We start from the raw sequence: 16,560 nt of genomic DNA, 5'->3' as shown, positions 1-16,560 counted from the left end.
CAGCAGGAGATGGAGAAGTTAAAAAAACAAACCTCCTAGAACAGATGTTAGATCATTAAGCAAAACATCACTTACAAAACACTAATCACAAAATACACAGTCTGAAGCCATGCAAAGATTGCTCTGTGTTTTTTGGAAAATATATTCTAACAACAAGGTTGTTAAAAAGCTAAAGGATCTTGTACATGCTCATCTTCCACAGACTAGCAGAGAGGAAAACTACATGGCAGGTGCATTAGACCTTTTAGATGCATAGCTGGTACCTGCATTTGTTTTCAATTAATTTGCACGAGATTGTGACTTTAGGAAGAAGGCTGAGCAGGGAGTGATGCTGAGCAGGGAGTGAAGCATGTGCCAGACTAAGGAGGCACACAGAGCAGAGCACACACACAGACAGTCTCTGTCCTGTTACTGCTTTAGGTGTGGGGAAAGTGAGGGAAAGGAAACACTTAAATGTTACAGAAATATAGAATATATCAACAGTAAATTCTGATACACTCTATGTGCTGATCAGCATGTGTGGCTGAAAGGAAAGACACAGTTCTTAATAATGGTGTTTACCTGATATAAAAGGGAGCTAAAATGTGAGCACCATCTCTTCAAACTTTGTTACTGAATCCCACAGTGGGGTCAAAACACATTAGCATATACAAGGTATTTTTGCTCATTTTTCTTCTGTTTGTAGTCTTGACTTTCACATCATAGATTAGCTCCTAAATTTACTTCTTTGGTGAGTCCAACTTCAATAATTTAGTTCTGTGTCAGAGAAAGCCATCCTGCTCCAAAGTTAAATAGTAACTACATTGCACAGTGTGACATATACCATAGCTCAGGGGAAAAGATGTTGGTCAAAATGTATTTTTGCAGGTGAGAGGCTTCACTGTTAGACAGGAGGATCCATTTATCAGGAGATGAATGCACAAAATGTCAGCTACCCTATGCCAAGGCAAGCACCTCCAGGAGCCTGTATATCACAGCATCAGGCACTGAGACAGTACAAGGAAATATGAACAGATTTTGGAGCACCATAAACCCCCATATGGTTTCTGTAGCAGTTCTGCCTAGCACCATCATGACTCATCCTATTTTATACTAAAACCTTTGGTTTAGGGGGATGTAAAAGAAACGGTTAAAATACGTGGCATTTCAAAAGTAAATCCTACAAGTCTCTGATTTTTGAGTGAAAGCAGTGTTTGTAAAAGACCCTGTCTTTGACCTTGGTGGAGTAAAACAAGTTCCCCTGAAAAGGCATGGCAGTAAAAGGTGCTGTCTTGACAAGCAGATAATCCAAAACACGCTGCCCCTCATTACCCTGCCAGAATGCCTATGGAATGAGCTCCAGGAACCCTGGGCCAGTGGGATGGCAGAGGGACATTCAGTCTCCACGCCTGATCAGTCCTCTGCCTTCCTCCTGTGTGTGACAATTAGACAGCCAATTAGTGCCACTTAGAAAACTGTATCTTGTGTGAATGAAACTCCCAACTCATTTCATGTACAACAAAGAACTGCTGGTATGGCTAATAATTTCAAGGCCAACTGACCTTATGTGGATTTGAATCTGTGATCTAGAAGTAAAAGAGAATTCCTTTGAAAAGGGAAGTAGAACAGAGTGACACAGAGCTAAAACATCCCCTCGGGAACCGGATTAACTAAATCAGCATCTGGGCCACGGGTTGAAGCAGAAGGTGGATTTCCAGTTCCTCAGCTGACTCCCTGTGATGAAAGATCAGCTCCTGTGATGTCCTAAGCTCTCCACAGTATGTGCACCACAGGCTGGTGTGGATTCACTGCTTTTCTGTAGAATTACTCTACATGGAGGGCAGTCAGACAAGGACAGTTTGGGTATCCCAAAGACAAGGTCCTATACACTTGACTGGCGGGGGATCTTATTAATTGCTATAAATATCTGCAGGGTGGGTGTCAAGAATGAAGGGCCAATCTCTTCTCAGCTGTGCCCTGTGATAGGACAAGGGGCAATGGGTGCAAACTAGAGCATAGGAAGGAATGAGGAACATGAGGAAAAGCTTCTTTACTGTAAGGGTTACAGAGCATTGGAACAGACTGCCCAGAGAGGCTGTGGAGTCTCCTTCTCTGGAGACTGTAAAGATCCATCTGGATGCACTGCTGAATGATCTGCTCTAGGTGATCCTGCACTGCCAGGGGATTGGACACGATGATCCCCAGAGGTCCCTTCCAACCCCTACCAATCTGTGATTCTGTGATTCTGTGCAAGCCAAACATCAGGCTGTTTCATCTTTATTCAACATGCCTTCGTGTTTTGGCCTTTAGCATACCACAGACTTTATGGACTACCAGAGGTTGGTCTTTCAGGCTATCCACCTCATATGCACTTACTCTGCAAACAAACCTTAGCTGAAAAAGTAAATGGCTTAATGAGATTTCTATCCCCAGATTTGACAGGCAAGAGCTTCACAGCTCTCTGAGTGACAACTGCCAAATAACTTAACTTCTTAATTACATAAGAGGAAATGCACTTGAACTATAGCACCGGCTCTAAGATTTTATTAATTATAAATGCACACCCTGTTATTAACATTTTGAACTTGATTTGGGAGAATAACCTATGAAATTAAATGCATTCAGGTACTGTTAAAGATATGTAAATTCCATGTCCCTCTCACCACCTGCCCAAGTGAATAATGCTGTGGTCCATGTCTATCCAGTTGTTAATGAGTTATATACTCCATTAAACTGATCTCAAACATTGTGTATTGAATCTTCCTTCTTGCAATATGGTACTTTATGTTTCTACCCTATTTAGTAAAATTAATCAACAGCTGTGCTCCTTATGCTGATTATTCTTTTTTATATTAAGATCAGGAGGTTAATGAAAGTAGTGAAATGTCTGGATGTGGTATACATGATGGGAAAAACACATAGCCCTGAAAATGTTAAAGCTATATTAAGAAATCTAGCTATAAATAACTTGGTATTTTACATCTCTATTTTCCAAGTCAGAATGATCCATATGGACATCACAGACTTTCAAAACTGCTTCATTTTCTTCAAAATTTTCACTTACAAGGCCACTTTATAAAAATATACTCCAGAAATCCATCCGATGCTCCACTCCATGTGTGAAGCAGCATGTTCCTGCCCTCTGCTTTGCCTTACACCTTCCCAGGCCCTGTCTGTTAGGTGGCACCTCAGTGCAACTGAGGACAGGGTTTCTCACATCCCCACACAGCAACTCAGAAGCTAACAGGAATCAGCCTTTTCTTTTTTGTGGGAAATGCGAATCTGAAGGGAGTATCCCAACACACCAACAACACAGGTAGGGGATCTGGGACCCGTAAAAAGTCAGCTTTAAATCAAAATGATTGATGGCAGTAATGTAACTACCACCAACTAGATGACCTCCCATACCTTTAAGTACTTGAGAAATATTAACTGTTACTAAAACTAAATTACAGACCTTTCTAGCACCATGAAAGGTTTGGGCATATAATTCTTATTATTGTTGATCCTCCCCCATTTATTGAGGACTAGGTCCAAGGAACCAAACTCCATTAATAACTCAGGCTGCAGCTCCCATCCATCAGCATCAAATATTAATAGACTCACAAGGGCCAGAGCATACATCTTTCCAGATGGCAGTCAATAATATGTCTTGTTTCTGTTCAGAGAGATGGAAAGATTTTCTTCTACAAAAATTATTATTGTACAATATTATTAGAGCTTAAAGACACACTGCTGCCTTAGGTGTTAGCTGTTTTAACAAGCTCTGGACACTTTAGAAAGTGCTTTTCCTCGGATTAGTGTTGCTCTAAAGGATTAGATTTCTTGTTTCTGTTAAAAATACACTCCTGCTGTAAACAATGACCAGCTCCCCTAAGAATTCTTCTCTGATGTTCAGTACAAAAAGTTGTATTTATTCTTGTACATTCTCAATTGAGCCTTTAAATGCCTGAAATGCACTTTCAAAGGAAAAATATGGTATCCCAGACCATCAGGGAAGTTAATAAACCAACAATGGTCAACAACACCCGGCAAATCCTGCACCCATACCTAGTCTGTCTCAAAGTTTGACTATTTAAGGACACGAAATTAAGAATTTTAGAAACAACTATCATCCCACAGGAATTTAGCCCCTTTAAGGGCTAAAACCTGGTTCCACTGAAGTCAGTGGCAAAACAGAAAATCAGTTTTCCAAGGCCTCTGCAATGCAGAAGTCTAAGAGGGCTGCTACTGAACTTGGCCTCAAGTTTGCATGATAAGGACCTATGTGACAGGTTCGCTTGAGTGTTCTTAAGGTTTAATCTGTCAAGGTGCTGAAAATCCTCTGCTCCAGTGCAGACTATAAGAGGGGACTGACAACAGTGAAAGGCAATGTGTTTGAACCCTTTGTAATCTGTAATGTGACTCCAACTAATCTGATTCCCTCCCTCTCCCCCTCCTGGCCTGTTTTTGTGCCAGATGAATTAGAGGTGCAGCACCTGCCACCAGCAACAGGGCTGCTCAGTTCTCACTGTTCCCAGCACAGGCATTAAACAGAGAGAAGGACTCAGTGCAGGGCCCCATGCATGTAGTGATAAACACATTAGAAAGACAAAATGCAAGTGTTTGTTTGCACCTGATGCCTGTGAGTCCAGATAAGCTGATTGGTATGGATTTAGTACGTCAAAGTATATATTTATAAGTGCTGGTACACAGTGTCTGTGCACTGATGCAGATCCCAGACACAGTTCTGTATATTTACTTATTTGTGACATTTACAATTAACCCAAAGTGGTTCTCCACAAACATCCCCTCCAGATAAACATATGGTATCCAGCAACATTAACTGTCAGAACGAACTAATTTCCCTAATGGTGTTCCAATGGAAATGAATGTGCTCCTCATAAGAGTATTAGCAGCAGTAGGAAACTTTGTACTTTCACAGGTCTTCTCCTCCACCTTAGGCTCAAGCAATTTATTCATGACCTTACCATGCAGCATCTTTAGTTTTCTAGACATAATGATGTCCTCTGGCAGAATTCCTTTCCCTTCTGGGTGTTACTAATTACTTCTTGCAGATGCTATCATTGGTGCTAATGATAAAATGCACAAAAAAGGTTGGGGAAGGATCTCATGGCCCGAGCAAGTCAAGCATTCAGTTTGCAGGTCATCACTGTTACTAAGAACTGACAAATATTCCTTTACCCACTTTGTAACATCACACGATGTAGCTATGCTAGGGTATGATATATCTCAAGACTCCTTTGCCCTTTTTATGGAAGAAGGTGGGATAAGATGGGGAAGAACTTTCTTATGTTTAAAAAGTGACTACAGATCATGACTCATCCCAAGACACAACCACTGACAGTTCTGAATGCCAAAGCCTTTCACTGAATCATAAAGCACTTCCAACAGCCATCTGCAAAGCTGCCCCAAATCTGCCCCTCAGTAGCATCACAGTCCTCTGAGACCTCTGTAAAACCTGGATATGCCATAAGGACGAAGCACAGGAACCTTTGGAAGTACTTACTGCTTTGCTTCCTACAACCTTACAAGGGTTTAAAATATTTGCAAATAGATGTCTGCATTTTATTTCACTTCTGAATTTGTGCTAGTATGCTAATTCATACAGTAAATTTCACACTAAATGTCAAGTTCAAAATTAGTTATCCTGATAATAATTTTTAAATGTGGTGTTTGGTCACCAGTATCTTGCAAGTATTCAACAAAATATGCATAGGAAAAAAATGAAAACTTTATTTGCTTTAAAGTGATTAGTAAGTAAAGTTATAATGTTAATTTTAAGTACTGACAGTACTTTACTGAATATTATTTAATTTCATTTTACTGGCTATAGCCAAAGCCTTTAACACAAAGCAAAGCTGGAAGCACTGGCTGTGAGAGGAGTAAAAGTTACCACAAAATCACAGTGGTTTGTTGTTTTACAAATTGCTTGTACAGAATCTGGCTGAACTCTGTGGATTCCTATTTTAGAAACCCAAATATATTTGCTGTGGCCTGTTACAGGCTGCTACTGGCATAACACATAGCACTCCCTCAGTGAGGCCACAGAAGAACCTGAGCCAGAATCTCATTTCTGGCCTGTTGGGCCCCTCGAGCCTCTCTGTTCCCCAGCTGGGTTTTTTTTTCCTGTTTCCCATTGCACAACCTCACAATTGATCTGAGATACATTAACAGTATATTTGGGTAAATTTTATTTCAAAAAAGGAATACTCAGCCTATGCTCCCAGGGCTGTATGGGTTTCAGAATACAAATACAACTTTGATTTTAAAAGTTGGATTTTGCATATAAAACTCAGCAAACTTGAGTTGGATTCCTGTCAGTGAGCACTACAATCCCCCTCACCTCCAGGAAATAGTTTGCTATCTTGCTATAATAATATGCCCAATACCAGTCATTTATCTACATTTAAAAAAATCTGTTCTTACTGTTCAAACCACCAAAGGATGGGCATTAAAAAAAAGAAAGACAATTCAATAAAGAGAGCAGGCAAGAGACAGCACCCCTTCCCCCTGGCTTCCTGTAAATCAGTGTAGAACTGTTGCTGGCACAAAAATCTAGACTAAGTTTACAATGCATGAGTATCTGGCTGGTTTAGTATTTAGGCCTTAACTGCAGAGCACTTTAGTGTCAGCAAGGTAATGAATACAGCATCATATAATTAAATGCATTCATGAGGAAAGTAGCATGGAGAATAAAAAAGATCATCATCAACTTCTGAAGATTTTTTTACACAGTCAGCACTTTTCACCTAATAAAATATCACAAAACATATCTATCCAGGAGGCATCTCTCCAAAAATAGGAGATTGGATCTAGACTGGGTAAAACAACTCCTACATGATTTCCTTGGGACATGTCATCTGGTGAGATGGCCCATGGTACCTGAGAGGGAAGCTTCCCCCAGGGAGCTTGGAATGGAGAACCAGCAGCAGGGACACGCACAGGTCAGAACACAAGAGCAGGTCAGTGTTCAGCTACATCAGAGGGTGTCCAGGGCCTGGCCAGCCCCATCACCCAGCTACATAAGGGCAAGATACAAAACCAAACTCCTAATTCTGTTTACGGTGAAGATTGTTTATGAAGCAGATATTTCAGGTGGAAATGAAAACATTTGTAATAACAGGTTTAGATTTATTTAATGGGAAATTATATTAGCAAGGCAGGTCAATGATGTCTGTGTCAGGAGGATTACTAATGAACATTATGGATAACCAAGTCCTCTGTTTACTTAAAGCAATTTAAATCTGGATTAGGGCCACTTCACATTTTTTAGGTGAGGCAGGGATTGGAGTCTCAGAATATTTTAAACTTAACTCTGAGGAAGCTATAAAGTCAAACACCTGTGGGCCTCACTGCTGCTACTATAATCAACTTCAATCAGCTGGTATTCTACAATGCTCAAAAAAACATGACCTTATCACAACTGAATGTTCCAGAAGGTAAAACAGCCCAGGCATAATGTGAATTAACTGCAGTTAGTGGAAGGTATTTAATTGCCCAAGAAGTACACACTTGGTACGTGTGCTCTTTATGATGTACCCAACATGCTACTTGTGTCCACACTGCAGGACTGAAGCCAGCAAGTATGTTAAAATACCAAGTCACAGTCCTGGAATACTCCTGGGAAAGACAAGTTGTTTTCTTTTGTTGTTTTTTAAATGGAGGCATATGAATTTGAGTTATCACTATGGTAAAGGAAACATTGTGCAGTTCCATCATTTCCTATCCCACATGAGATCAGTGGCTAACAGAAATCTAAGCCATTTGAAAATATGGATGAGCACTTCAGTGCAGTGCAGTGTACTTCAGGGTGTGAATTCATTGCTGGCCAGGACAACTCTGCACCAGCTATTTTATGGGAGCATCTTTGTCTGGAAATGAGAGGTGGTTTCAGCTCTATCCACACAGACTGAGTGGCACCGTCCAAGACCTACCCTGTAGAACAATTGTGGCCTCCTGACTTTTTTGCAATAAAGATTTTGGGCTCTGTCTGACTAGTCTGAACAGTTCTGCAAAAAGAACATTAACCCGAACAGGAAATAAAAGGTATCATTTATACCTTCAGCATCTATGACATCCTCTGGCAAGAAGATCCACTGTTTAATTATAAATACAAAGAAGAAAAATTATCTTTATTTGTTTGCTTCAAATCCACTGCCTGATTTTTAATTGGGAAACTTCTTATACTGTGATAAATAGCAAAAATGCATTCCCTCTTCCCCTTTCCCCATGGTGTAAGAAACCTCTTGCATACCTACCCTTGGTGACCCCTTTTCTAAGCAAAATTATCCCACTCTCTTATTCTCATTTTATAGGAGCCATTTCACAATTTAATTACGCATTCTGTGAAAAGCACTATCTTTGTCTTTAAACCTACCGTGCAATCATTTAATTGGTTGCCCCTTGTTCCTGTGTTATTAGAAATAGTAAATAACCATTCTTTGTTCATGTTCTGTGCACCCTCCACAGATCCATAGATCTCTATCTCATCCCTCCTCAGCCATCTGTTTCCTGAGCTAACTTCAAGCTTATTGAGCCACGCTTTGTATAGAAGTTATTCCATATAAAAGATGATCTTTGTCCCCATTCCCTACTTCCATTATATCCTTTCTAAGGAGGAATCAGTCAAACCATATGCAGTAATTTGAGATTTAGATATATTATTGGTTTATACAATACCACAAAAAAGTTTTTTCCATCCTATATTGTGCCCTTTCTGACCATTCAAACGATTCTGTCCTGTGCTCTGGGTTAATTTGTTTTTTTGCCTGGTGCTGAAGACTCATTTGAGTTTGTCAGAAAACTATCCACTGTCATTGCCTGTTCTCGTTCCCTGAATAGTAGGAATTAAATTAGAACTCCCCTTTTGTGTATTTACTGAATGTTATTTTCTTGTTGTCTATTACTCTGCATTTTTGAACACCAAATGTCAACCTACCCACTCTTCAGTAACATGAAATCTTTCCTCAAATTGTTTACCAGCTTTATACTGACATCCCAAATAGTTTTGCATTTGCAAACTCTCTTTTAGAATTCTTCTGCAGCTGTGTTATACAATTAAGGATAATGTCTAAGCATAGTCTCAAATCTAAACTTCCCTCTCACACAGAGTGCCTGTACTCTCCAATGTGGTCACCAGCTGAGACCTGCATCTTCCTGCAGCAGAAACTGCCAAACAAGTTCAGTGCACATTTGAACTCTGGTTCACACAGGCTGGATGGACTGAGTCCAGGAGCAGTGAAATGTGCTGCACATGGTGGGAAACTTCAGGTGGTCTTTTGCTAAGTGCACTGAAGCCACAGAAGTGGCAACATGGATGGAAAATATTCAGGGCTGGGGCTGAAGATGCTAACACCTGAGGCTGAACTTGGTTCTGGGCTGCATGAGAACATGTGGAAGGATCAAAGTGACAAAAGACTGCATCTAAAAAAGAACAGATATGCTAGCTTTAAGTGAATGGGTTTGAGAAGTACCTGCCAAAAGCTGGTAGGTAACCTGGCAATCCTACACAGGCAGATAAACAGGAATCTCCTTCAAACTTTCAGTCATTTTCCTAAATCCAAAAACCTACAGCAAAGGAGTTCAAGACCTGGTAAAATTTCAGTTGCTTTTTGGTGTAAGAAAACACACCAGGATTTTCCATTAAACGTATCTGATTGTAAAGGATAAAGTCTTTTCCTTTGACAGTGTAGTTAGAAAGTAAAATGAAAAACTAACCTGTGATTTACAATCCTATACTTAGGTGGTTTTAATGAAGTCAGTTTTCAATCTAAACTACCAGGAGAGTCAGCTACCAACGCTTTAATGCATAGATCCACAGACAGTGTGGGTAAAGATATATGCATTTAGGAGTTTAATAGATGAAAAGAGACACTGCTATTGGCAAGCAGCTTATTCCTCTGCAAAATTCAGATCAAATAACTCAATCTGAACAGAATATTGAGCTCCACTGATTCTGAATGAGGCTACAGGAATGGAAATACAATTTGACACAGCCACATTGCTAATTAAGGATAAAATACAGGAAATATGTCAACTAGCAACAAAGGCAGAGGTATTCAGGCTGTCTATATGAAGTTGGTTCCTTGGGACCCACTTATGAAAACTTTGGAGTTATTCAGGTAAAGAAAACTGCAGCAGAGGCCGGAAGTAAAAGTAAATATAAAAGGGAAGAGGAGGAGACCAGGGACCTGCTCATGGTCCTTCTCAAATTACAGACTGTGTGTGACTAAGTTCTGATTAGTAGAGGCAGTAACTGAGACAAAGTCCACTCTTGTGTATCTAGGACAATCCTACTGACGTTAGCAGCTGTGTTCAGGTAAACTTGGGCTGACAAAGTAGAATTTGTGCTGTCACAGACAATTTCTGGAGCTCGTACATTGATAAGACAGTGAGCAAACAAAATGAAATAGAAGCAGTTCATAATAGGGTCTGAAAAATTCCATTGAATTCAAAGAAGCAGATGCAGTTTCTACAACTGAGGGAGACCCACTGTGTCTTGTGCATCTGGTGACCTTGTTGAATATTCCAGTACAATAGCTCACCTGCTCAAAAGCACACAACAAATGCCCTGAAGTGAGAGAAGACCCTTCATTATGGCTTATGCAGCCAGGTGCTGACATGAACACTGTCAGGGTTTAGGAAAACACAAGCTCCTAAACACTGTGGCTGCTGGTGCTCCAGCAGAAATGTCTAATTGGTCAACAGGAGCTCTGAGGGGAGAACAGCAGGCCTAGTAGGCACCAAGCTCCCAGTTCATTTGATATAAAAATCAATAGGGAAGCAGTTTAGTCTGAAAACCTGGGAATACACAGGTGGCTTCTCCATAATGATCTTCCCCATTGGGATCTGAGTGTCTGCTATCATCTCCTATAGCACACCAGAGCCAGAGGAATCCATTTGTGGGTGGTTACTGAAATGCTGCTTTTAGCCCGCATCCGGTTGCTTCACTTTCCTGGTCTACATGTGGCAGGGCAACCTTAGAAGGGGACTGACTTGTCCAAAGGGCACCTGCCATTTATGTAAGATGCAGGACATTCTAAGATTCTAAGATTCTATGACAATCTGGCTGGTTTACAAAGGGTGCTGTTCCAAAAGCTGCAAGTACCTGTGCAATTTGTCCCCTGAAAAAGTCCTACAGAGCCTTTGAAATGGCTCACGCAGCCAGGCCACCTGGCTTGACCTGAAGCAATGGTTTGTGAAGGTAGAATGGGCTCAGTCTGCCAGCAGATTTGCCAGTCACTGCTGATAGAAATAGGGTTTGTGATGTACATACTGATCCACAGGGAGCTGGACTGAGACCAAAGTCATTTCATGCGGGCCACTGCACAGCCAAGAGAAGATAATTTGCAGTCTGTACTGACCTGGCCTGGATCAGACCTAGTAGCCTAGAGATACAAAACTGTATAGTCTGTTATTAGTCCACATGGCCTAAAAAAAATTAAAAGGACAACCATTTTATGCAAATAAATCTGTATTTTTGTGTGCATAGAGAAGTGGGCAAGAAAATTCAAAGGTCATCAATGAAAACAGATATCAAAATGCAATTCAGAGGTAGTTTTCTTCTGGTCTGTGAATATGCAAACAATCCTGATAGGTAAAAATTATTCCTGACCAGCTCTATTTCTGTGAGGGATGCACCAAGATATTGGGCATGACATGTTCTGTTTTATGTTAAAAAACTCAGACCTACCAACATGCAGCAGAGCTGAGAGAAAAAATTCTGTAAAACTAGAAAGTGACAGTTCTTTCATTTCAAGAAAAATTTTCCAGCTCACTGTTAATTAGGCTGTATGGAACAGAGTGGTTTATGTTGCCTGTTTCTTGTTCCACATCCACTTGTGAAGCAATTTGTAAGCTTAGAAAAAATAATCAGATGAGTTTTCAGACTTATCTCCATCTAGAAGTCACCAAGAAAACACAAATTCAAAGGACAATGCATTCCTCAGAGACCAGGAGCAGGAAAGGGGGAATCAAGGATGCAGACATAGTAAAGAGGACCTGATTGTGTTCTTGTGACTGTCTCACAACTAATATAATTTTCATCTTTATCCACTTTTCAAGCATCATGTGAATACAATGTTTAACTTTTCTCATCATGGTTTCCCAGAGCATAGTTACGTCTTCCATTTTTTAAAAGTTATTTTAGTTGACTTTCCCACATCCCTGTCTTTCACTTTACCCCCAGACCACAAACTCCTATCGATCTCTGTTATCAAAGAGACTGCAATTCATTCTTGCTGACTTCGACAAAATTAACTTCTTAAAACTGTTCAGAATACTCCAAAACTGCCAGGTCTTTGTGCTGCTTCTTCAGCTGCATCCCATGACTCTCTTTGCAAGGACTTTCCCTCTTGCGCTGCTTCTTGGCTCACCAATGATAGTTCTCCTGGGTTGGTTTTGCTTTTCTGTTGTCTGTGCCTTTTTCTTCAAGGGCAGCTGAGGAATTAGTCATGGCTACAGAGGGATATTCCCAAACATCTTAGCATGAAGTCTGCTAAGAACTCCTGAATAACTGAGGGGGCAAAAAAAGGAAAAACAAATAAACAGGAAAGAGTTCAAAGACTGGGAGAATGAGAATTGGCTTATTCCACACCATGACTTAACATTCAGTCATTGTTCAGGCAAATTTCCTTTCTTTCAGGGAATGCCATGCCTGTGACTTTTAACCTAGTTATGCAGGGAGGGCATTACATGGATGTGAGGTCCATGAGCCCAACTGAAGATTATTTGCCAGCTTCAGTGTCATAGGAGACCTGTCAGAGAGACAGTGTCACTATAGTGGGGCAGGAAAGGCCAGGAGATTAACCATAGCAATCTCTGGAAAGCAAGGCTATTTTAGCACCACTGCTGAGAGGACACCTTGCTTTATTGTTATTATTAATTAAAAATTCTTAATGCCCTCATTGCCAGCTCCAGCCTAGGCTTCAACCCACCTGTACAGTCCGGATGCCTTTTTGTGTGCCCATTGCCACTACTGATGCTGGATTATGAGCACAAGTAAGAAAACAGTGAGAAGAAAATGCATCTTCCTTGTGCATCTGGGTAATTCATTAAGTGAGACTGTGCAAACCATTTCTGTTGTCTGTAATACTCCAGTTAATTGGACAACTGCTGTGCCAAAAAAACCTTTCCCCCACCTACAGCAAGTAAAATTTATACTGGTGGTCAGTAACAAGAGCATCTTGATAAAATGGCTGAATTTATTTCACACCTATAAATGAAAAGAGCTCTTAACAAAGGGGGGTAACTGACAGGCTCAGTAAATCAAGGATAAAAGGACACAGGCTCTATTGAAGATTTTTTTCCCCTCATCTTTTCTTTTTAAACCTTTTGATCAGGTGCCCTGTTGCTCTGAGATGAGCTTCCACTGAAGTACTTTTGGAATTATCTCAAAGAGAAAAGGATCATTTAAATGAGTTAAAGTCCCCAAAACAGATCCACTATCTCCAACCTGATGTTCATCTTACATTAAGAATTTTGTGAAATTTAGAAAATAACTTTACTACTAAACCAGGGGTTTATAAGACAAAAAAGTCTCATTCATTTTTTCCTTCTTCCTTCTGAAGTGCTGAAGAATGATACATTTATAACAAAGATGAAAGCAAATATGTAGAAGAGAAGGAATATTCTGATAAATTTGTATTTATCAACCTTGAGTGTTTAGAAAACACCTACAGGCAATGATTCTTCAAATTCCTACCTGGGATTTCAGTCCTTCAAGGAAAATTCAACTGAAGGTAAGATAAGGTGCTCCTTTCTATTTACTTTTTTTTTTCTTCTTTTAGACAACAGAGAGAATTTTAAAGGTGTAGGACAAGAGACAAGGCTTCATTAATATACGGGGAAAGATTGGTTTTTATATGTTGTTGTTTTTTTCAGGGAACAAGAGATATTCTATGTGCCAGAAGGAAGTCAGTCATGGCTGGAACACTCAACAGACTGGTCCTGCAGATTCCTTTTGACCTCTATAGGTAACACAGAATTATGGTCCTCCTCGTTTCTCTAGAAGGGTAAATTGGTCATTTTACTCATTAAGTAGCCATGGGACAGGCAAAGAGTGGCTTGAGACTGCACGCGTGGGTGTTTTTACTGACTGAAAGATTGTCCATTACAAAGTTTGTATACGTTTTTCCTGCATTTGAATGGGTTTCTAACACTATAACATACATGTGTTTTTACTAAGTGCTCAAGCTGTTGTTTGTGTTCCAGGGGCTGACTTTTTCTCTGATGTGCAGGCACCTACATGTAACACTTCAAAGCAATCTGTACCCCTGTGGTACAGAGAGCATTATGTCAAGAAACTGGCAGACTAGACAAAATTAGGGATCTATAGGCCCAGATAGAGCCTGTGTTTCAGTCTTTTAAGTGCACAGATTCCCACTGAGCTCAGACCAAGATAGATATACATAAGCACTTAGAGTAGGATACCTCTGAAAGGCATTATCTTATTATGTTTTCAAAATGCAATTTTGTTGCAATGTCAACTGAAGATGCAAATGGCTACAGATGCACAGTACTGGGATGTATCTTGGAAAGTCTTAGGGAATTCAAGCTGAGAAACCTTATAGGAAGAGGTCACCACTTCTACAGTTTCCATACTTCCCTGTGCTGTGATTGGCTTGTATGGGACTTAACAATATAGTCAAGGAATAGAAAAATGTCAAAATGAATTTTTTCATTTTGGTGATGAAGTGCTAGCTTTGCTTGCCAGCATGCAGGGTTCAATAAAAGCAGACAGGTCTTCAAAAAATTGCAGCACAAATAGATGAAGTCCTTAAAGTAATATAACTTCTGTCATCTAGATATGAAATATAGACTTAAGTGCCCACTGAAGTAAAAGCTGACCACACACTCCATAGATAAGTGTTAAAGTTTTCTTAGAGTGTCTTGAGCTGAGAAATGTTTTAACTACATAGCTCCTTGCCACAACAGACAGAATGAAAGCATTTGAAGTTAAATACATTTTTCAAAGGAAGAAAACAAAGCATCCGTAAAGAAAGAAAGGCATTTCACAGGAGGAGGTCTCTGGATAGCTACTGTTTTCAAGGAAACTGCAATTAGTTATGGAAGGAGAAGTAGAACTTAGTTGTATTTCAATAGCATTTATAATGATTTCAGTAGTTGGAACGCTGATAGGTACGTGCAGGGGGTTGGTTTCAAGATTTCCTTCTGAGACAGAAGGTCAGGATTCCTGTGGTCTCCTGTCATATTTAATTCATATCCTCTGGCCTCTTCACCACATTTATTGAATTACAGGAATAAAATCCAATGAACCAAAAAGAAGAGAGGACAGGGAGAATTCTTATTTCTTTTACATCCCTACTGCACAACTGACTTCAGTGGGCTTGTACGAGAGCACCTTAGAGCAGAATTTGGAAGGAGGGGGGAGGAACAAGCTAGTATAAGCCCTCTCATCACCCCCATAATTGCATCCAAGGAATTTATTGCAAGGAGCAACTATTTGCATGTGGGAGTAAGATCCAATTTCTACCAGTCAAGAGTCTCCCTCCGTACTTTTCGAGGCTAATCTCTGTGTACTCCCAGTTTGTTTTTATCAGATTCCTTCTTGCCACAAATGAGATGGCTGTAGAATAGCTTTTCAAAACCATTCTTCAGAAAAGCATCACTGGCAAGTCATCACAAGCACTGAGAGGCAATCCTCTAATATGTTAAATATATCCGTTTAGGGAAGTGCCCTGTTGGCATGCTTATCATGATGATTCCCTGCAATCATCATAATTAAATTGATACAACCTTTATCCTCCCTTTCCAAGTGAGTTGCCATAAGCACAGGGTTTCCAACAGGCTAACATCATGGACTGGACTGCTGGAGCATATGGAGAGTAGCTCCTCTGCTCCTTTTACATTATTTTAATTGTCCCGTATGCTGCCTCCAAGAACTAGGTTGTCTTTTGTGTAAAATTGTAGATCACTCATATCTACACACTGTGCTTTAGAAACCCAAACAGTTAAAATACTGCAAGTCCCTAATGTGAGCACAGTCATATCAGAACCTCATACAAATAACCTGTACCAGTATCCAATAACATCTTTACAACAGCATAATTTGTTCTTCGAGTTAGGTATGAGCAAATCTGGTTGTTAAGTCTAACCCAAAATATTAATTGTAAAAAGCAGACATAAAATGTGTTTAAATTGTATCTGAAACTGCATACTTACCAATATTAGCATTTGAATTTTTGGAAATGTAATAGCTAATCCATAATGAACTGTTTTCTGAGCTACAGTGTACATTTTTGTTTAAAACTTGAATCTGCTTAGCTTCCAAAAATTAAGTGCTCTGCTCACGTACATGTCAACCTATGGGGTGGCTGCCTTTCCACTTAATACTTTTAATAAAGGTGACCAGATGCTTTGTGTTTTTAATGGCTTGTTCTGCATCCCAACAAAATGTCCCTGTTTTGGCTGTGATTGCAGATGGTTCATTCTGAAACCCTGCCCAGCTGCCCTGACACAGCTGAGACAAGGCACAGTTAAAAAAAAAGCCATCTGTGCAAAAGAAGTGGGCTGGAGGAGTGCTTTGTCAGGAAAAGATTGTCATTTCTTGGTCACTAT

The 16,560-nt window shown here is 40.1% G+C and overlaps 1 protein-coding gene across 1 annotated transcript in view; it reads right to left on the bottom strand.

The window, feature by feature from the left end:
- MEGF11 (multiple EGF-like-domains 11) overlaps window positions 1-16,560 on the bottom strand; it is a 200,643-nt gene that overhangs the window by 63,842 nt on the left and 120,241 nt on the right. The gene's annotated exons all lie outside the window — the stretch shown is intronic.

This window comes from Chaetura pelagica, unplaced genomic scaffold (genome assembly GCF_000747805.2).
Source record: "Chaetura pelagica isolate M959 unplaced genomic scaffold, ChaPel_1.0 scaffold453, whole genome shotgun sequence".
Taxonomy (NCBI): domain Eukaryota; kingdom Metazoa; phylum Chordata; class Aves; order Apodiformes; family Apodidae; genus Chaetura; species Chaetura pelagica.
This window is presented reverse-complemented; position numbering and strand designations above follow the sequence as displayed.